At 39.7% G+C, this 22108-nt stretch overlaps 1 pseudogene; it reads right to left on the bottom strand.

The window, feature by feature from the left end:
* Positions 1–1490: 1490 nt before the first annotated feature.
* On the bottom strand, positions 1491–21714 carry LOC143696407 (synaptonemal complex protein 1-like; annotated as a pseudogene).
* Positions 21715–22108: the final 394 nt, after the last annotated feature.

Here is a 22108-nt window from a genome sequence, read left to right as displayed (position 1 = left end):
GCATTTTAAGCAAAGAACTTTACAACATCTTTAATTTTCCTTTTCCTGTCCATTTTGGAGAGCGCAGCCCAGCCCGCCTCGCGCATTCTCCTCATGGTTTTGAGTTTCAGAGCAGAGCCTGGAGATTTCACACTGGATGGAGCTGGGGTCCAGGAAGGAAAATAAAGCCATCCTTTAGTTTCTGTAAACAATCTGATTAACTGCTTGCTTTAATCTTAGGAAAGGCTAACATACCTTTTTTGGTGCTGTGGAATGTAATTGTGAAGCTTGTGGATAATCTTTGTACAAATTTTTAAACATTTCTTCTTCCGAGACTATGCTCTAATAAATGAAAAAGTTACTTACTCACGCTATATTAAAAACTACTTTTTCTTTCCCCCTAAGGATATTAAACTATGAAAAATAAAAAAAAATTAAGATGTCATTATGAGGCAAAACAGTTCAATAAAAAGCATGTTAATTATGTACATACAATTCCAGAAAGAACCAATCAATTAAAAATATACACATAAATATTGGCTTGAATGTGGAAGCCCAAACTGTTTATTTTCATTCTCAGAGCCAGCAGTGAGCACAAAGAAGTGCTCAGCACAGGATTTGCTCTCTGACTCTTCCCAGGAGGTCAGTGTGCTCAGAGCTGTCTGACTGAGTGTCCAGCTGCACAAGCACTTTCTGCTTTTTCCTGCTGCTCTGCTCTGAAGGCAGGTTTGTGCTTCTTCCACTGTGCATTTTATCCATTGGAGGAGTCTTGATAGCATATGTCTGGGAAAGAAAACGTTTCTATTTTTAGATTTTATTTTATGGGGCAAGAATGGAATCTAAAGCCAAACTCAGGAGCCAGTTTACAGTCTGAGTGTCCAAGAATTCACCTGAGAGAAATGGTGGAACTCTTCTCTTTCCATCCAAACACGAAGCAATGACCCAAACAAAGTGGGGTGGGGTGGAAATAGCATTTTTTATATTATTTTTGTTGCCAAATGAGGAGAATGAAGGGGAAGCTATGGAAGAGCTGAGTTTCATGGCACATTGTATTTCAGTTCTTCATGCTTATCTGCAGAAATTCAGGTTATTCTGAACTGTAGCCACTACATGTGGACCATATCAAACATCAAAGAAAATGGGAACAAACAAAACTGCAGGAAAAGGCTTTCAGAGAAAGATTGATAGCTATATCAAGATTGGTGTTACTTAAAATAGTCTTTTCACTAGAAGTTAAACTGAGAAGCATTGAATGGTCCAGTGCAGTCCTTTTTCAGACAGATAACATCAAAGTGGTGCTGGATTCCATTGCTCCAATATGAAACCCACAAGTGAACTCCTGACAGGGAAGAAGGGTAAGTTCTGCAGTCAGGACTACTTTGACACTTTGACCATTTTTACAGCTAGATCAGCTTTGTTCTCTTCCATAGAGGAAAAGTACCTTTACAAATGGACACTTTTAAGACTGAGTAAAACAATTCCAGAGACATAAAAAAATCAACAACGGAGCAAGAAAAATTACACAGTGGGAGCCCTTCCAGAAACTGCTGTCTAATATCTCCATGGAATGGTAGGACCCTTTAAAATCCCTTCTTATCCCAGGGGAAAAAAAATCATCTACAGAGAAGTAAGAAATACAGGCAGAAAAATGCAACAAGAAAAATTCACTGTTAGGAGCTACAAAACTTCAGTGTTGGACTGCCCAAGGGGCTTCCTGCACTGAAGGAGATATTTTTTATTTTTATCTTTTTAATTTTAGGAATATAATTTGGAGACTTTCTATTTTTACATGAGTAGATTCACTGTATAGATTTAAACAAGGTTTAGGAGTCCCAGGAACATAAATTTTTATTTTCTATAATTTAAAAAGTTTGAAGTCCAAAGCATTCCAATGTCTTTTGTTGAATGCAAATAAATTATCATGGCACTTCAATTGATTCTACACATATAAACACTACCAAATTCTAAAAGCAACTAAAAAGTTGAAGTTACCTTGTGTTTCTTTTCACTTTCAGGAATCATACTGTGAGAGTGCTCTTTTACAAGATTCTCCTACAAAAGAGTTATGTGACAGCAAGGAAATATTTCTTTGAATTCAGTTGTTAAAAATCTTCTTGGTGTAATTACAGAGCACAGTCTATAATCACACACTGTTACAAAGCTCACACAAAAATATGACCAGGTTTAGCACAGCCCCAGTATTCAAAAGTCACTGAAAAAACCCCTACAGTTTAGGGAACTTTTTTGCTTTAGCTAGTTAAAATTAACTAAAATAAAGGAGAGTTTTGTTTTGTTGTTAATTTATATATAATCTATAATCACAGAGTGTTACAAAGTTCACACAAATATATGACCAGGTTTAGCACAACCCCAGCATTCAAAAGTCCCTGTTTTTCTGTTCAGTTTCATTTCTTATCCAACTCCTCCCACAGCACAAACCCAGGCCACACCTCTCACCCCCACTGCTCAGTGAATAAAAAACTCCACCTTCTCTTCAATTTCTGCTTTCAGTTGTTCCTTAAGGGAGGCCAGTTCACTTTTCAAACATGACAGCTCATTTTCCTACAAACCATTAAATAAAGGACAGGGTTAACTATGCACAGCCCAGAAAAAAGAAAACAGTCCCAAGTGAGACAGTAATTAACAGGGACACTCATTAGATACACAAGAGAATTCTATTTGCTTTTCAGCCCTATACTTGAAGCTTTGCTTTAGCTTGTTTAAAAAGACTGAAGCACTATAAGAAACAGGAACTTGATCAGAAATGTTCAAGGTAAGACCTTAAAACACTTGGGAGAACAGGGCTGAGAGGGCACAATCGAAATATTTAAAACAAAAGTTTCCTATTCCAAGTGGGAAGTCAGAGCATGACACACTATCTGCAAGAGCAGACACAAACACACTGCTACTCCAATTCATTTCTAGAAACATTTGGAGTTTTTAGTGCCCAGAATAAGATCTGCTGCAGCAGCTTGGGTGGGACTGCTACTGGTAAAAATTAAAACCACACTGGAAAAGTTCCCAGAGAACTGTCTCTGGTGGGAAAGACCCCAGAGCACAGCAGGAAATAGAAACTCTCTAAGCAAACTGAAAAAAGATTTTTAGAAGTCACAAACTGACTGAAGATCACATCTTTTGTCTCTCTGTGCTGTTGGTGGGCAAGAGGCAGGGATTGGGAAAAAAGGTGTTTTAAAGGTTTATTTTAATTCTCATTACCCATTTTTAATCCTATTAATAATAAAACTTTTGATGCTATTTAGGTTTGAATCTGCTTTACCCTCAAAGTGTTTTTCTCCTAATCCTTATCTCAACTTGAATTTTCCTTTCCCCTCCTCTGCTCAACTACAGCAGAGAAAAATGAGTGAATGTTTTTGTTGTGTGTGCCTGGCCCTTAGCCAGTATAAAACCACTCCACAAGGACATCAGCCCCTTCACTGAATTACTGAACATTGGAAAGTACTCCTTACCAGTGCTCTTGCTGATGAGAACTGCTTTTGCTGTTTCATTTTATAGACTTTTAACTCTGCATCTTTTTCTTCAACCATTTTATCATATTCATTCTGGGTTAAAAAAACCAAACCAACAACAAACTCAAAACATGTGACTAAATGTTACAATTAAAGAGTTATCCAGTCTTAAAACATCATTTTTTTCAAACCAGGCTCTTAAGATTCAGAAAGAAAAGATTCATTGATGCTTCTGCAGAAACTGTAAACCAGAAAATGCTCAATTCAAGTATTATTTTGTGGACTGGCAGAGAGTGCTTGATTTCTGTGCAGCAATATGTGCTCAGCACTAAGAGCCAGCTGTGCCATCTTTATTAATGTATCTGCTAAAGATATTGCAAAATAGAGGAACAGAAAGGAAAACTAAAATGTGTCAGGCTAAACTGCTGACAGTCACTAAGGCATCTCAGAGAAAGAGCCTAAACTGATACTGAAAAATATTGCACTCAGATGGTATCAAAGGAAGCCTGAACTGAAAAAAATCTAAAAATCCCAGAAGTTTAGATGAATGGAATTTATCTGCCCATAGGAATCTTTTGAAAATCTTCAAATGAATTTGATTTTCGATGATGCAAAGTCCAGCATGTGTTCAGCTTCCTTTTCCCAGATTCAGGCCTGTTTCTGCTTTGGAAAGGTCATGAACGTGGTATCACAAGTTATAAACATGCTGTTAACATGGTATCACACACTGCAAACCACAGCAAGCAGGAAAATCTCTTCCCTTGTGCTTTTCCATCAGTGCCATCATCTCAGTTATCTTGTGCTGACATCTGGCATCAGTTTCTCTCTGTATCATTGCTGCTTCATCACAAAGCAACCTCATCTTTTCTACCTGTCAGTAATAAATTGCATTTCATTCATCAACATAACCATATATTTCTTTTTAATCTTAATTTCTTCTTTCCCCTGTGGGTGCAAAGTTTGCAGTCCCACTTGGGCTTTATTTGCTTTTAAGATCCCTTTCAAATCCCTCATCTTTTCTGCAGATTGTTAAAATGGGCAAGATCAAAGGTACAGCCATGGCAGGCAAGTTCACTTCAAACCAAAAGGCCATTTCAAGCACTCTGCCCTAACATTTCTTAGCATTGCCATCAAAAAAAACCATGTGGGCAGAAAAATACTAACATGGGAGAAGTTATAATCTAATTTAACTATGCTGACTTTATACCAAGGGTGGAATTTCTTTGAACTATATCTTGAAAGCAAGAAGTTTTAATGGAGTTCTTATTTTCAAAGACATATTCAAATACGTCAGCCTAAGCACCTCATGTACTAAAGCTTTGCTCACAGGCATACACAAATTCCATTCATGTCTGAAATGGAAGAGCAAGGACTCTGGCCAAAAAAGCTTCATAAAAACATTTTTAATTAAAAAAATTAAATTGCAGTAAAAATTAACACCTCTCACCTCTTCACGAAGTTTATTTTCATTTCCTTTTCTTGTTTCTATGTCTTTTTGATAGATGTCAACTGCTTCCTTATGTTGCTTGTTCATATTTTCCATCTCTAACTGCAATTTATTCACCTTTTGAGAATGCAGAATTGCTGCTGTTATTTGTTTAGGAATTACTGTGTTAATGATTTTTTCTTACCTCTTGTTTTTGAGCACAAACACACTGTTACTGTTCAGGTATATGAATAAAGTGTTTCCTATTTAAAAGTTCAGCTTTTTTTTTAATAAAGAGTTGAACTTTGGCCTGAAGTGAGTTGGAAAATACTCAAAGAAAGAATGGCAACAGCCCAGTGGGGAAGACTGCCCTAAGCAGTCACCCTAAATGCTGTGAATGCCTCAGAAAAAAACAAATACAGATGGAGATTTGATTCCCTCTCTTGTAAATCTGTATCAGATTTTCACAGCTTTTATGGTACATTTTCCTCCCAGCTGTGCATCTTGATTACAGTTTTTCCTTTTAAGGTTATCATATGAATATCCTCAAAGAAGTCCACTTTTCTTCAAGTGCAGTACCCAAAGCTGGACACAATATTCCCATCAGAGGGATTGCCACTGCAGAGCACATTTAAAGAACAGCCTTAAAAAAGTTATATATATATACATATATGTATATGTCTTTTAAATGCTTTTCTGTTACAATGAGGTTGCTGAACCCTGTTCAGTCCACTATCAACAAAAGAACAAAAAAAAAGGAACAGATCAGAAACATCATTAATTGCAACGTGAATCCATCTCTTAAATGTCCAACAGTCAGTGCCCAATGATTAAAAATGGAAGCATCTTCTAAAAACTGTGAGCTCATTCCTGCAAAGTCTGTATCCCAGATCCCAAAGCAGCTCAGAACGTATTGAACAAGTATTATCATTACTTACAGTGGCACTTAAAAACACTCACCTCATCTTCTACAGGATGTTATTTAAACCTACCTTCCCTTCATAAGTATTGCTTTTCTTGCTTTCTGCAGTAAGTTTCTTTTTCAGCACCTTATTCTGGTGAAATAAAACAAAACAAGCACTGTACCTTAAGAAGTAAATAGAATTATGTAATGGTTTAACTGCATCAAGAAATTCCAGCTTTCATCAGGCAAATAACTCTCTGTTGTGCAGCTCAGGTTCCAGAACAATTCTTCAAACAAATGAATGTTCAACTAATTTCTGTGATAATTACTGTTTCTTCATGACCTTAAGAAAGGCTCCTCCTGAGCAAGAGCAGGGAATAACAAATGAGGTGCAGAATGGGAATTACAACTAAGATGCTGCTGACAGAAGGTGTGAAGATGTCATGACAAAAAATACAAGTTCTTTATTTTTACAGTGAAGCTACTACAGTTTGTGCTAGTGCAGAATTATTTTCTACAAGTGGTAACTGAGATACTTATTACAAGTACAAAAATAACACCATGCACTAAATGAAAAATGAAGTTTATTAAAGATATTATTTTTGTAATTGCTCTTTTCAAATTAAGGCACATTTAACAAATCAAGTGATTCCTGAGATGACTCCCTAATTTGCTCAGGGTTAGGATAAGAAAGGAGAATTTTTAAATTACATACGTGTATCTAAAGATATCACAGCAGACACAAACCTGCTGAAAAGGCAACCCAAAATATAATGTGTTTATGTATTTGTGAAATGAAAATCTCTACCCACCTCCTGCTGCAACTCTTCAATGCATTTGGTTTTATTTTCCACCTGCTTCTTTAAATTGTTCATCTGAAAGAGAGATTTCAGACATTCATTAGTAAGTTCTACAAATGACTCCCTATGTGAGCAATTCCTGTAAATGTTCTCAAACCTGCACTTGCACCAGTCTGGTTTGTTCCAATGGGACTGAAACACCAGCTGACATGTTAGAATAATCAGAGTTTTAGCCATAAAGTACCACAAGATGTTAAATAATAGCAGTGAACCAGTTCCTTAGTTGTTAGAGACTTAAGAAAGAAGAAGAAAAATCCCCAATATCTTCACAATTTAAAAATACACTTGTATGAAGTTCCCTACATCCATGAAAAAATGAATTGTCCCAATTATTTTCTAGAATCTTCAATGGTTTTCCTTTCTTGAAATTTCATTTTCAGTACTCTTCACCTGAAATGACAATTGTAAATCTTTGACTGTTACAATGAAATTTTGAAATTTGCTAAAAACCCCAGGTTGCTTTGAACCAACAGAAAGAAAGTAAAAATGTTTGAATCTATTTAAGCTAAAACTCACACTACATATAAAAAGCTAATCCAGAGCCCATCCATCACTGTGTGGGTATATGAAAAATCAGAAAAGCAGGTTCTCTGTTTGCCTGAAAACAACCAAATCTTTAATATGAAACTTGCAGCAAAGAGTGAAGATCCCCGTGACTGTGCTTGTCTTTTGAAATACCAGGGCTCAGCATGGGCACACACAATGGCACAGCTGGCAGCAGCTGAGAGAGAAGAAACCTCTGGCAGAGATCACATCCCCCAGGCAGAGCTTTGCAGAAAAATCCCAACACAGATTTTACATTTAATGCTGTCCCAGAGGTTCTGTAAGATATTTGCATGACACATGACATACATTTTCTTCTCTTTCATCCAGGGTACTTCTCATCTCTTCACCTGTCTTTGCCATTTTCTCCTTCCAAGACTCCAGTTCATTTCTAAGTGCCAAATTAACAAGCATTAGTAAATATTTCCTTCTTGCCTTTTACTTATTTTCAGTACTTCTAAGAAACCCTTCTTTTATTTTCTAAAAAGAGCTGCTAATGTTGATGGGAACTTCATAAGCTGCTCAATGAAAATGTTCTTAAAATGCAGCAACATGCCCAGTAAGTCAATGTGTGAACTGTCCATACTTTTTTGAAGTAGGAAAAGATGTTCCAGCTAAGCCAAGGAAAATACATCCTCACCTGGACTATTGCAATGCAGCTGTGAAACATGGGAGCTGCCTGTCTATTGAACTGGTGATACAGAGAGTAACTCTTACCCAGTTTTGCCTTGTCACATTTAATCCATGACCTTCACCTTCCATTTTCATTGCCTTCTCACCTGAGGTGTCTAATGCACAACAAGACAGCTCCTACGATGTAACACAAAATGATGGCAAACACTGTTCCTGCAGCAATTGGTATTTCTCATCTGAGAAAATTTCTACTTGGCCAACAGCAATTCTGAATAGTTTCTGTTTAGCTATATAATCTAGAAAAAAACATTAATCAAAAAAATCCCAGAAAGCAGCATTTGAACACAACTAACTATTTGAGTCTACTTCCTTTCACAATATCAGTTATTAATATTTGGTTTTACTTGCCTTAGCTGGCTATTTGCCTCTTCTAGATTTTCAACTAACTGCTTTGTATTTTCTTCTTTTTTCTTACTATCCTAAATAAAGACCCATGTGTCAGCAAAGAAATAAAATTCAAAGTGACTTCTTAAAAAATTCAAAGACATCCAAAGCACACTGAGCTGCCTTGCTCACAAGTGTAAATACACTTCCTTTCCAACTCAAACACAAAAAGCAGCTCAGGTACTCTACAGACCCAAGTCATGTTGCAGCTCATCATCTAATTTGTAAAACTGAGTAATTTGTCAAATTGAGTATTGCCCTTTCATGAAACCTGGAAGTTTACAACTTGCCTCTTGTTGTTCTTGCAGTTTCTTGACTTCTGCAGCCACAGCATTTTTCTCTTGTGCTGTTTGTTCTTTCTCTAGTGAAAGCTTACTGAGATACACTGTTAGTTGTTCATTCCTTAACCTAATTTCAAACAAATGGCCAAGAGGAATAAAAAGATGTATTTTGAAATCTCCTTTTAAATTAAACATACCCATTATCAAGTCTTATTCCATGCTGAAAGAAGTCCAGGCCTTTATCTACAAATACAAGCTTTGCAGCAGAGTCAGAGAGATGTAAAAAGGTGACAGAAGAAGGAAAGAAAATCAGAGTCAACTTTTATATAAATCTCATGGTTAGTGAAGATGATGTAGTTCAAAGCAAGATTAACCATGAATTCAGAAACTTTCTCTTCTTGTTAAATAAGTCAAAGAGATATGGAACAACTACATATGCCATAGAATACATACAAATAGAGAAAGTGGAATTTAGAAATGTAAGTCTAGAATTAATGGCATATATGTGGTTCAAAACTTTCATTAGAAAACAATCATAGTTCATTTCACTGTGGATTAAAGCAGCTCCACCAAAACTAATTACATATTATATTTTCAAAATGGTCATACGCCTCTTGTTCAAGATCTGTTTTCAGAGTCACAAGCTGCTTTAAATAATCTTGTTCCTTCTCAGCTGTACTTGTCAGCTGTGCTTTCAAATCCTGGAATTCTTTCTGCAAAATGAAAAGGAAGAGTTTTGAGTATCCATGTGCAAACTCCAACTGCTGGAGGTTATCAGACATGAACTAAGAGCACAAGGCTTTCAGAAGAACCCAACAACATCCATGGCATGGATTATCCAGGTTGGATCTTTCCAGTCTCTGCTGGGATCTGGAAGTGCTGTGAGACAGTGAACTGTGACACCAGTGCTGTTCATGTCTGTCCCCTGCTGTGAGTTTAATTACCTGGGCTGCAAAATTAGGGTGGGACACTGCTCTGGGTGCTGTTTCTTATGCATAAACTTGTGTACAAGTCATGATGTGTAACTTCACTATTTCTAAAAACATGTTACTATTGCCCTACTTCAGACCTCTCTCATCTGGAGAGCATTTTCATTGCTCTCTCCACATTTTTCTCTCTCTGCATATTTTCTACAGTAGCCTCAAGACTCTTCTTCAGTCAAAGTCCTCCAATTTGCCCATTTTAGAAAATGAGTGAAACTCAGTTCAGAACACAATGCACAGATTAGAACAACAAGCAAACACAGTGAAATGCACACCTGATTTCCCACTATCTTAACTTGAGTTGATATGGATTCTTGTTAGGCTTGTAAATCTAAAATCATAATGAAAAGAAACCTCTGTTAAGAGTGTATTTCATATAGCTGAGACTTCTGTGACAGAAAATGGGCCTGTGTCACAGTACAGCAGGGTTCACAGAGGCCAGAGCTAATTACCTTCCTGTAAGGAAGAACAAATGGGAAAACTTTATATCCACAGGGAGTGGCATTTGAATGGGCATGAACAAAGAAGGAAATAACCAAAAACCTTGAGAAGGAAAACCAAAACCATGGGAGAAAAGAAAAACCAAAAGCACAGGAGACAAGAAAAACAGCGGCAATAAAAAAGTTCTTCAAAGAAAACACTGAAATTGTGTGTGAGAAAGTTTAGTAGAAATGTTAAGGTAGACTAGATGGTGTTTATTTATGACATTTAAGATACTTACAAAGCAAGAGGAATTTCATATGAAGAGCAAATGCCATGAGATTAATAAAATGAATATTTACCAGAGTTTCTGACAGCTCTTCAAGTTGCACTTCTTTATCACATTTTACTTTAGTCATCTCTTCTACAGCACATGGAATGTAAAATTAATGGAACAGAAATGATTTTTCATATTTAGCAGGCAGTATAAAACATTTACCCCTTTGCAATACCCAGTTCTCAAAACTTGTTGGATTAAGTTAAGAAGCTGAAAAGCTAATTTATGACTTAATCTAAATGTAGACTTGAAAAATGATTCAGACATTAGCAAATCTCTATCTGAAGAGAAACTAAATATTTATCTTAAATAAAGTTTAAAGCCTTTCTATGTTTTCCACAATTATAGCTTCAAATAACCATGGACTGTTAGACTAGAGTATTCTGCAAGTATTGATGCACCTGCATTGTTCCAGAAAAAAATCTGAACTGCTGAAGGTACCACATGGATATGCTGAGAAAGGAAACCAGTTGTTACTGACTTCCAAATGGTTTCTATGTGCACATTGACAGTGCTGGTATTTTTTGCAAGTTCTCAGCAGCAAGGCAGAGCTCTCACTCTGGGGACTAAGGAGCACATCCCTAGAAAGCACAGGATATCACATTTATGATATTTAAAGACAACCCCTGCCAGCATCATTCCACTTCCAGCACGGGCAGGGTCCCAGAAACCTCAATGGGAGGGTTTCATCTCTGCTACAGAAGTCACTCCTGGCACCTGCAGTGCTGCTGCTCTTAGCTGGAAACCAAAATTACCTCCAGAAGAATTCATGCAGGAATGGTCTCACTATTGGAGCTCTGCACAGCACTGCCCTTTGGCTGCTGCCAGTACCAATGACCCCCAAAGAAAAGGGATCAGCTGAGTCAAAATAAATTCAGGCATTCCTGATAGGTACAGGTACTGTAAAATCATTTCTCCACCTACTAGAGACAGTCCATTTCCAGACAACAGCAGAAAGCATTTTTATTACTGCCTGGCTCATTTTCTGCCTTTCTACAAGCCTTACCCAGTTCAGCAGATTTCTTTTGGAGCTCCAAGGTAAGCAGCTTTGAATGATCTTCATATTTCTTTAATCTAAGAAAATGGTAAATTAAAAACCCCAAATGTAGGGTACAAAGCACTCACTGCATTTGAAACTTCAAGGACAATAAGACAAAGTCTTAGCACAAGCACTATAAGAACATTTACCTTTCAACAGGCAGATGATCTATCTGCCTGCAGCACACATCAAATTACACTTTTACAACCTCAGAACAGTAGACATAAAAGTAAACAAATCTATACCTACAGAAATCTCTATTTCTTAAAGACAGAATTATGAAAGTTGGAGGGGGCAAAAATTTACTTTTTATAGACCAGTATCAACTATCACCAACAAAAAAATTTACATTCAATTCTCTGCATTTAGACCACTGTGTGGAAAAAACCTCCAAATTTCAGCTTCATTTCCAATTGTTCGTGATTTTGTCATAGACTGCAACCTGTAAGATCACTCTTGGAATTGAAACTCATTAATTTACCTATTTTGCTCTTCTTGCAGCAAGCTTTTCAAATTGGCAACAGAAGTCTCCAACTCTTCTGTCAGGGCTGTAAGCAAAGCCTTCATTTTTTTACATTCTTCCTCCTGCTCTTCCTTTTCTCCAGTAACCTGAATTAACGTTTTCACTCTAGTCTGGAGCTCAGTTTCCAAGTTCTTTTGAGTAACCTTCAAGACATGATATCATTTCTAAACATGTTTTGCAACAAACAGCTACAGCTGTTTCATCTCTAAAGTATCCATAATTATTGATGCAAATACTCCTCTAGTCTATTTCTACTGTAAAACTATAAGCAAGGGGTACCTCTGCCTTTTGCAATGACATTTAAGCCTCTTCCAGCTCTGCCCTCAAATGTTCTTTACTGACCTGGGATTCCTTTAACATTTCTTCATTATGCACTAAACAAAAAAAGATGTTAATATTTTTAAAAATAGGATATTTACTAAAAAGTACTGCTAAAAATGTAAAATTACATACATTTAAAGAATCTAACAAAGACCAATGCTACTGACATCATATAGTATAAAATAATAGATAAAATTTGAATATAGATGGCTTAAAAATATTGAAAATCAAGTTCTGGAAAGTAAGTTTCCTCAGTGACATCTGCCTGACTGTAAATTTGCAAAACTGAAGCAACATATTTTCCCTTTGCAATCTTCCAAAGCTCTCAGTGCTTGACTCACCCTAAAAACGACCCTGCCAGTCCTGCTCCCATAGGAGCAGCTCCTGTTCCAAACAAAAATAAGGCCTTCAAGGCCCCAAAATTCTGCTGCCAACCAGCAACAGAATAAAACCATCATGACCCTGTTTCCTATGCTTCTATAAACAATTACATATCATAAATAAACAATCATAAACAATTACATTTAAATTCTATAAACAATTACATTTAAACACAGCAGGCAGAACTCTTACATTTTGCTTCCATTAAGTCAGCAATCTTATTTTGTGACATCTGCAGCTGAGCCTTCATGTCTTTTATGACATCATCTTTTTCATCTCTCTCTATGGTGAGAGCTGAAATCTAGAAAAATGCAAGAAATATCATCATGAAGTCTGGAAAAGGGACAGATGTTAATTTTCATTTGTACCCCAGGTATGATAAGCAGACATTATGCTGTCATTCAAGTTAGATTAGATAGATAGATAGATAGACAGACAGACAGATAGAAAATATTTGGCTAGATATAATCTTAGCCAAATATTGATCAAGTCACATTACTCTAAAGAAAAAAGTTCTCCAATTCAAAATCAAACCATAAATTCCAGTAGACTAAAGGTACTGAAAGATCACTAAACTTAGCAGAATTTGACTTAAATGCAGCTTCAGATGTTATTTTGTCTTTTTTACTAATACCCAGAAACACTTCTTGGCTCTTGCATTGCCCCTTTAGTCACAAACAAAGCTCTACATATTAGATGGTAAAATGAGCAAACCTGCTTTTCCTTTTGACTGACTTCCAGTTTGCATTCTTTTTCAAACTTGTCCACTTTTTCTGCTTCTTCTTTTACTTTTGAGATACAGTAACATCCACAGTTAACATTCTAGCTGAAATATACTCCAAGTTCAATACAACTTCCACTTTAAGATTGCTTGGAATTGTACAGCTGTACCTTTTGTTTCCCAAGAGTAATTGTTGAGGCAATGTTTGATTTTATAATCAAAATACAAACAGAAAAGAGCATGTGAAAATGAAACAGGAACATACCAGGCTATACATACAGAGAGAGAGCATTTAGCTAAAGTTTCTGTAGCTATACACTAGTGCATTATCATTTAAATAAACCAACTATGTGAAATAAGCACTGATCTCTAGACTGTACTTCACAGACAAAACTTCAATGTTGAGTGACAGTTTGAAAAATAAAGTTCCCAATTTGGCCCAGTGGAACAGCAACAGAAGGGGCCAGGCAGTGAACAAAGGCTGCATGAATAAAAGAAGGGTCCCAGTGTCTCAGGGTGACCTGCTCACCATTCCAGCCCTTCACATCTGTCTGCCCTGGCCCTGCATGTGGAACACAAGCTATGAAGTACAAAATTGAGCCAGCTGCATAAACACAATAAACAGAATTCTCACATTTGAAACTCATTTCCGATCTGTCGTTCTCTGCTTGCACACGAAGCTCTTCAAATGCCGCTGTCATTCTCTAAAAACAAAATTTAATATCTGAAGTTCAATCCTGGAAACCCTGGAACTTCTCCAGGGGCTGCTGCCCACCTCAGCCATTCTGAGGAACCAGCAGGTGGGTGAAACAGAGCCCAGAAAGAAGCCAGAAGTTGTGGCAGTGACCCAGCACTAAGCACCCATCCCACAGATCACAGGGATCCACATCCCACACACTGCTGCACTTTCTCCATTGAATGTGTTTTATGGAACACAAAAATCATTCTTGAAAAGGGATTGAAAACCCAACTTCCTGCATCACACATGACATGATACCCACACATGATGGATACAAACAGTATCCCAACATAAACATGGAACTCAGCTCAGCTCACATAACTCACATTCCTTTCATCAAGCTCGGTCACTTACTTCTATGTTGCTATGAAGTTCCTCATACAATTGTATTGTTTCTGCCTTTTCCTGTTCATCTATCAAAGCAAGAACATATGAGAAAGTTTTTCTTTTGAACAAGAATGCCAGCTGTCCAAGTCATTATACTTAATCAGTATAATGAATTAAAAAAGGAATTACCAGCTCCATTCTTATTAAATAAGTCCTTATGAAACATGGTGCCAAAAGTTACAGAATTTAGGGAAAATGTGCATTTCATTGAAACATTAAGCAAGCTCAGCTTTTAAATTTCCTTCCTAAGATATTTTTTTCTGTGAAAAGTGTAATTCTGGATCAGTTGATATGACCATATTAATTATTATAGCATTAATGCTGTTGAATAATAATGTATCAACACTGTTAGTATTTCTAAACTGTAATCTAGGGTTTAGCACTGAATTTCTTCCTATCAGCAGATACCTATAACCACAGAGCTGTCATTAGAAAATTGCAACACTCCATGTCCATATTTTCCTTCTTTCACTTTTGTAATTGATACTATTTTTTCCCTAAGAAAACAATTAAAAAGAGACCAGTAAAAGAAACAGCTATCAAAAAAGAACAGTACATCTATATACAAGTGTTTCTAGAATTAAGGCTAAAAAGAAATAGACACTTCTTAAGTATCCAGGATCAAGTTAGTAAAATTCTAATGATTAGAATAACAATTCTAAATTGCATATAAAGTAGAACTTCCAATCAAGAACATCTTTTAAAACCTCAAGAATTTAAACTTCATTAAGTTATCCAACTGTCTTGGCTTGTTCAGTTGCATGAGAAGAATTCCATGAAATTCTTCTCATTTATGACCTTGGGGTTAAGACCTTTTCTCCCCATAAATGTGTGATGGCTGAAAACAGGAAATGTCAGCTCTGGAAATTTGTTAGAGAGTGCTGGGAATTTAGAGTAGATTCTACTGCCTAAAAACAGGCATGAAGTGTCACTTCTTCTGTCTTAATATATTCCCAGTGTGTGGATGGCCCTGCAAACCTTCAATGGGCTGAGCAGCCTTGAGGAGCCCTGCCCTGCTCTGGAGCGGCTGCCAGGGCCAGTCAGGGCTGTGGGCACTGCCTCAACCCTGGGTCACTGTTTGGGCACCCAAAGAGCTCCCAGGCTGGCACCTTTCAGCAAACAATTTCACTGGCTTCAAAAGCCCTCTGCATTCAGCATTACAAACCAAAAGTCTGTTAGACCTGGGGCTTCACTTCCAATTTTGTGAGCCACTTAAAATTCACTTTTCACTCTGAGAGCCACATCCAGTCGATCTCAACTGGAGAACTTCTCTGAACAGCACGAGAAATTTCTTCCTCTTTCTTCTGTTTGTGAATTTAGAGCAAACTAGAAGTACATTTACTCTGATCAATAAAAGCTAAAAAAGCATTTACATTTGCTGGTCTTCTCTGTGAAGCGAGTGCAGGTTTCCTTGAGCACATTACACAGATGCCTCGAAGCAGCAGCTCTAAAGGAGGGAAAAAATATCCTGTTTGCACAGGAGTGCACAGTACTTTGTGTGCCTAAGGAGTAACAATGGAAATGACCTTCAAAATTTAACAGCTACATAAAACTGCCCACATGGAAACTGATTCTTTCCACCACAAGAATATATACTTGGTTCTATTACTTACTCTTTCAAGAGATCTTTATTTTCACATATCTCATCTTCCAGTTTCAAATGGAGTTTTTCATTTTCAAACTAATTTCATAGGGAACAAATGCAAAAAGACACTGTTATTGAAAAATAGATTAGAAATGCACTTTGACTTCTCAAATCCCTCATGAAAATGTAATTTGGGGCATCAGTAGACAGAAGTCTGTTTTATCTGGTATTACATGCTGAGTCATCTTTTGCATGAAAGATGCAATCATTAATGAACAATAATTTAGCAGCAAATGAGACACTTACAGGTATATTCTTCAGACAAACACTCACACGGGACAGGTGCCTGCAACTTCTCAAAATAATCATTTTCTCAAGGCACAAACCAAACTGCAACAGTCTTTAAGATTTAATTGTATCAATAATAGTGTCATACTGAATCAGGAAGCGCTTAACTTTGTTTATTGAATGTATACTATACAATACTGGCCTGCAGTTCTTGAATGGCTTTATTCTGTGCTTCAATAGTCTTTTTATTTTCCTGGAGCTTTCTTTCTTTCTGGTTTAATTCAGTTTCCACAGTCAGTTTCCACTGCTTGATCTTCTCAGCCTCTTTGTAGAGTTTTGAGAACGATTCATCCATTGTTTCTGTATTCTATTGAAACAGGTTCCACAATTTAATCTCAAATACTATCTAATTAATAGTACATAATATCTAATTCCTACTGTTGTAGATAATGTATTTATCTCTTAGAAACATCACAAGAGTAATATTTTTCTACAGATGGTGATAGAAGTTGATATATGATCAGGAGCCCAAGTTTATGCACAGGATGCACAAATCTTTGTGCATCCTCTATGTATGTATCAAAAGGCTTTACAGAGCACACAGGAGAAACAAATACAATGAAATATCCCAAACCTCCTTCAGACATCACCAAATAGATGGGCTTAAAGACATGGATAACTGCAGTCCACCAAAATCAATAAAAGTTTTGCCAGAATTATCAGTGAAGCCAAAATTCCTTCTAGCAGGTTCTTCACACCATTTCTGTCCTCTCCTTCTGACAGACACTGCTGAGTTAAGTAAAAGCAGCTTCAGAGACTTTGCCCAAGAGTACCTGTGATCTTGCCATGAACACACACAGAATCACAGAGTCACAGAATAATGAGGTTGGAAGAGACCTCTCAGATCATCGAGTCCAACCTCTGCCCCAACACCTCGGCTATAGCACCAAGTGCCATGTCCAGTCTTTTTATAAACACATCCAGAGATGGTGATTCTACCACCTCCCTGGGAAGAGCATTCCAGTGCTTCATTATTCTTTTGGTGAAAAATTTCCTCCAAATATCCAACCTATCCCTCCCCTGCTGTAGCCTGAGACTGTGTCCTCTGGTTCTATCAGTGCTGCCCGGTGGAAGAGACCGACCCCACCTGGCTACAACCTCCCTTCAGGCAGTTGGAGAGAGCAATAAGGTCACCCCTAAGCCTCCTCTTCTCCAGGCTAAACAAGCCCAGCTCCTTCCAACGTTCCTCACAGGGCTTGTGCTCCAAACCCCTCAGCAGCCTTGTTGCCCTCCTCTGGATGTGCTCAAGCACCTCAACATCCTTCCTAAACTGAGGGCCCAGAACTGGACCCAGCACTCAAGGTGCAGCCTCACCAGTGCCCAGCACAGGGGCAGAATGACCTCCCTGCTCCTGCTGCCCACACCATTCCTGATGCAGGCCAGGAGCCATTGGCCTTCTTGGCCACCAGGGCACATTGCTGGCTCATATTCAACCAGCTGTCAGCAGCACCCCCAGGGCCCTTTCTGCCTCAACACTGTCCAGCCACACTGTCCCCAGCTTGGAACGTTGTGGGGGATTTCTGTGGCCAAAATGTGGAACTCAGCACTTGGACTTATTGAACTTCATGCTGCTGCACTCTGCCCATCCATCCAACTGATCTAAGTCTCTCTGCAGAGCCTTCCTTCCTTCCTTCCTTCCTTCCTTCCTTCCTTCCTTCCTTCCTTCCTTCCTTCCTTCCTTCCTTCCTTCCTTCCTTCCTTCCTTCCTTCCTTCCTTCCTTCCTTCCTTCCTTCCTTCCTTCCTTCCTTCCTTCCTTCCTTCCTTCCTTCCTTCCTTCCTTCCTTCCTTCCTTCCTTCCTTCCTTCCTTCCTTCCTTCCTTCCTTCCTTCCTTCCTTCCTTCCTTCCTTCCTTCCTTCCTTCCTTCCTTCCTTCCTTCCTTCCTTCCTTCCTTCCTTCCTTCCTTCCTTCCTTCCAATAGATCATCACAAGCTCCCAGCTTAGTGCCCTCTGCAAATTTACTAATGAAGGACTCGATGCCCTCATCCCCGTCATCTATAAAAACATTGAACAGAACTGGTCCCAGTACAGAGCCCTGAGGGACAGCACTGGTGCCTGGCTGCCAGCTGCATGCAGCACCATTCACCATCACTCTCTGGCCCGGCCATGCAGCCAGTTCTGAGCCCAGCACAGAGTGCTCCTGTCCAAGCCATGGGCTGCAGCTTCTCCAGGAGTGTGCTGGGGGAGACAGTGCCAAAGGCCCTGCTGGAGTCCAGATACACAACATCCACAGCCTTTCCTGCATGCACCAGGCGGTCACCTGGTCACAGAAGGAGACCAGGTTGGTCAGACATGCCCCACCCTTCGTAGAGCCACGCTGGCTGGGTCTGATAGCCTGGCCATCCTGTGAGTGCTGTGGGATAGCACTCAGTATGAACTGCTCCATTATCTCACCTGCTGGCACTGAGGCCAGGCTAACTGGCCTGTGATTACCAGGATCCTCCTTCCTACCTTTTTTGTAAATGGGTGTCACACTGGCCAGTGTCCAATCATCTGGAACCTCAGCAGTGAGCCACAACTCTTGATAAATGATGGAGAGAGGCTTGGCAAGCTCATCTGCCAGCTCCCTCCTCACCCTGGCATGGATCCCATCTGGACCCAGGGATTTACAAATATCCAAGTGTCCCAGCAGTTCTCTGCTCACACACGCAGCAGGAAGGAAAACCACCCCCCTTGTGCCCTTAGAACACCTTGAAAGTGTCCTACAAGCAGTGCTGGGCCAGTGGTCGAGGCAGGGAGAGCAACACACGAGCCCAAAGGGCCCTTTGGTTCACTTACAACACCCCAAACACCATCCTTGTTTTGGCTGCATCACAGTTTTGTTCCAGTCCTGATGGTGCTTTAATAGCTTAGGATTAAAAAAGTCTAAAAAGTTGTCAGGGATATGAAAATCAGCAGGGAGAGTGCTAGAAATGTGTTTTATTTTGTGGTAGCAAAGAGTGTTTTGTAGCTGCAAAGTACAGAAGCTATTGCAAAAAAAAATGAGCTGGACTGAGTTGTGCTAAAGCAGAGATCTGCTGGTAAAGACACTGTCAAAAGAATCCAGTGCTTGAGGAAACCACTGAATTCATTGTTTTACAGATAAAACAAAGCCAGACAAGGCTGGAAACCACTGAATTCATTGTTTTACAGATAAAACAAAGCCAGACAAGGCAATGGGGATAATCTACTTCAGATTTCCAAAGAATACTCTGACTTCAACCCTTCTGCCCCTCAACAGAATATTCAGAACCAGTTCCACAAGGATACTTAAGTGTTTAAATCTTACTCTAATTAAAGCTCATGGACTTCACAGGCACTTCAAACAAAGAAAGAACAACAGCAATATTGCAGTCACCTTAATTTTTAAAGATTTGTTTCCAGGCATGTTCACTAAATCACAAATATCTCCTCTAAGTGATTCAGCTTTAAACAGGAGACAGAAAACATTATTCCCTTTTAACTACTTCCTTTAGCCCTGAAATATCTACTGAATTATGCTTTAGGCACTGTTTGGGAACAAATTCAAAAGACCCCAAGGAATTAGATGTGCAGAGTTGATACTTAGCTGACCTCTTCATCTACTTCAGAGCAAAGTTTCACTTGCTGTGAAATTGTATCTGAAACATGAAGAGATTTTGATCAATGTCTTTCTAAAAACTGTAACAGTGAAACTGTATTTAACAGTTACAGATATGAAACTGTGAGACTACTCATGAAAATTAAACCTTGACAAGATATAAAAATCTAAAGAAGGTGCATGGCAAATATTCCAATCGTACCTGAATCAGTGATTTCGCCACGGTTCGACACATCAAATGGCAGCTTAAAGTCATCATCTGAGGATCTGTTCAAACCCTGCACAAATTTAAACATTAGTTCCTTATGGGTAGATTTGTAAAGAAGAATTATAAAATCCATAAAAAATCCCTACAGATGATGTGAAAATAGAATTGGTCATTAATAAAACAGCTGCCTACAAATTTCAAAGCCCAAGGTATTGGTAATGGCTTTGGAACTCACTTCTTCCTGCCCAGTGGTTGATCAAACTGTTGGTGTCCTGCAGTTTGATTTATAGACTGTGGCCAAAGGGGAGCTTTCAATGCAGGGAACTCAGCAGCTCCTGCCTGGCTGGGCCCTGGTGCATGGCAAAGGACTCAAGGAGACAAATTACTTTTTTGAAGACCAGTAGTTGATATTTCTTTCTTGCTTTGCTTCCAAGGGCACTTCTAAACTATATCTGATTATGTTTCAGCATGAAAATACCCTTTTACAAGGTTTTTAAGTCACAGAGGTTCATCCTGTAAACAGCTAACTCATCTGCTGTCAGAATGTCCCATTTGAATCTCAACATATTTCATAAGGAGCTTCAACATGAAAAAATAACTTGTTGAATTCCCATAACTCAGTGTGGGGACAGAACATTTTCCCTGCACACCTGATCTGGTGAGACCAAGACACCAACACCAGTGCGAGCATCTGAGTGGGGCCTGTGGGAATCCATCAAATCAGAGGGGTTTGGGAAAGCTGCAAAAGGCAGCCTCAGAGACAGCAGAACTGTGATTAGAGCCAAGCAGGAGCCATGAGATAGGTCAGCAGAAAAATTATTTAAAAAGTAGAAAAGTAAGGGCAAATAGAACAATGGTCTGTGTATTAACGCTTGTCTAGAATAACTCCCTAAGTTACAGAAAAGTTTATCTAGGGAGATATTAGGAAGTTCTAAGCTTAATAATGGAGCTCTGTGCATTGTGTTTTAAGGCTTACAAGCAGCAGGTATTGTATTCAAAAAAGGCAAGCATTGTTTGAACCAAAGGTACCTGTGCTTACAGTGGTTGGATAGAACTACTGTCAATATGCTTTTGCTTTGTGTGATTGGTCAAAAAACTTTGAAAGTAAGTTGTAACATTAAGTTCTTGGTCTGATGCCTGGGATGTGAGCTGCTGACATCTTCCCATTGTCATCACCATGTAATGAGACTGATGCTGGAAAAGAAAACAGCTCAAGGCAGTTCCTCAGCAGTCCCGTCCCGTTTGTGATTTGTACACAGACCCCGGCCGGCGATAGAGCCCTGCTCGCTCTCTGGGCTGAATTACCCACATCAAGCGTGGACTTACAGCACAGAGCAGATGCTCGAGAAGATGATTCCCTTCAGTTTTGATGGAAAACAACAACAAAAGTCTTTGAAATTCAAACCGAAGATGTCTGTGCATATGCCAGAAACGAGTAGGCAGGAGCCGTCTCGGCCCATGCAGGGGCAGGTGTGTGTGTGCTCCAGGCCGGGGCTGTGCCGGGCACTCCCCGGGCCCAGCACTGTCCCCCCCGCGGCCGAGCGCTCACCTGGGATCTGCCCGCAGACACCTGCCCAGCGCTCAGGCGCGGCGGCATGAACAATTTAAAGCGGTTTTCCTTCTCCATGGCTCCGATAAAAGGGCGGGCGGAGCGGCCCCAGCTGCCGGCGGCCGCTGAGGGCGGGCGCGAAGGGCGGGAAGCGGCAGCGGCCCCTCAGCGCGGGGGCGGGGGCGCCGCCTAGCGGAGCTCGCGGGGCACGGCCCGGGCACGGCCCGGCCGGACAGAGCGGCGGCCGCGGGGCCATCGGCGGGGCCATCGGCGGGGCCATCGGCGGGGCCATCGGCGGGGCCATCGGCGGGGCCATCGGCGGGGCCATCGGCACCATCGGGGCCATCGGCGGGGCCATCGGCACCATCGGGGCCATCGGCGGGGATTGCTCGTCGCCCGTGGACGCCAGAGAGGTCTCGGGGCAGCCCGGGGCCCGGGCGGGTTGGCGATGTCGCCGTGGTCGCCGGCCGGG

This window comes from Agelaius phoeniceus, chromosome 34 (assembly GCF_051311805.1).
Source record: "Agelaius phoeniceus isolate bAgePho1 chromosome 34, bAgePho1.hap1, whole genome shotgun sequence".
In the NCBI taxonomy this organism is placed as follows: domain Eukaryota; kingdom Metazoa; phylum Chordata; class Aves; order Passeriformes; family Icteridae; genus Agelaius; species Agelaius phoeniceus.
Note: the sequence above shows the minus strand (reverse complement) of the source record. Positions and strands in the feature narration are given on the sequence as shown.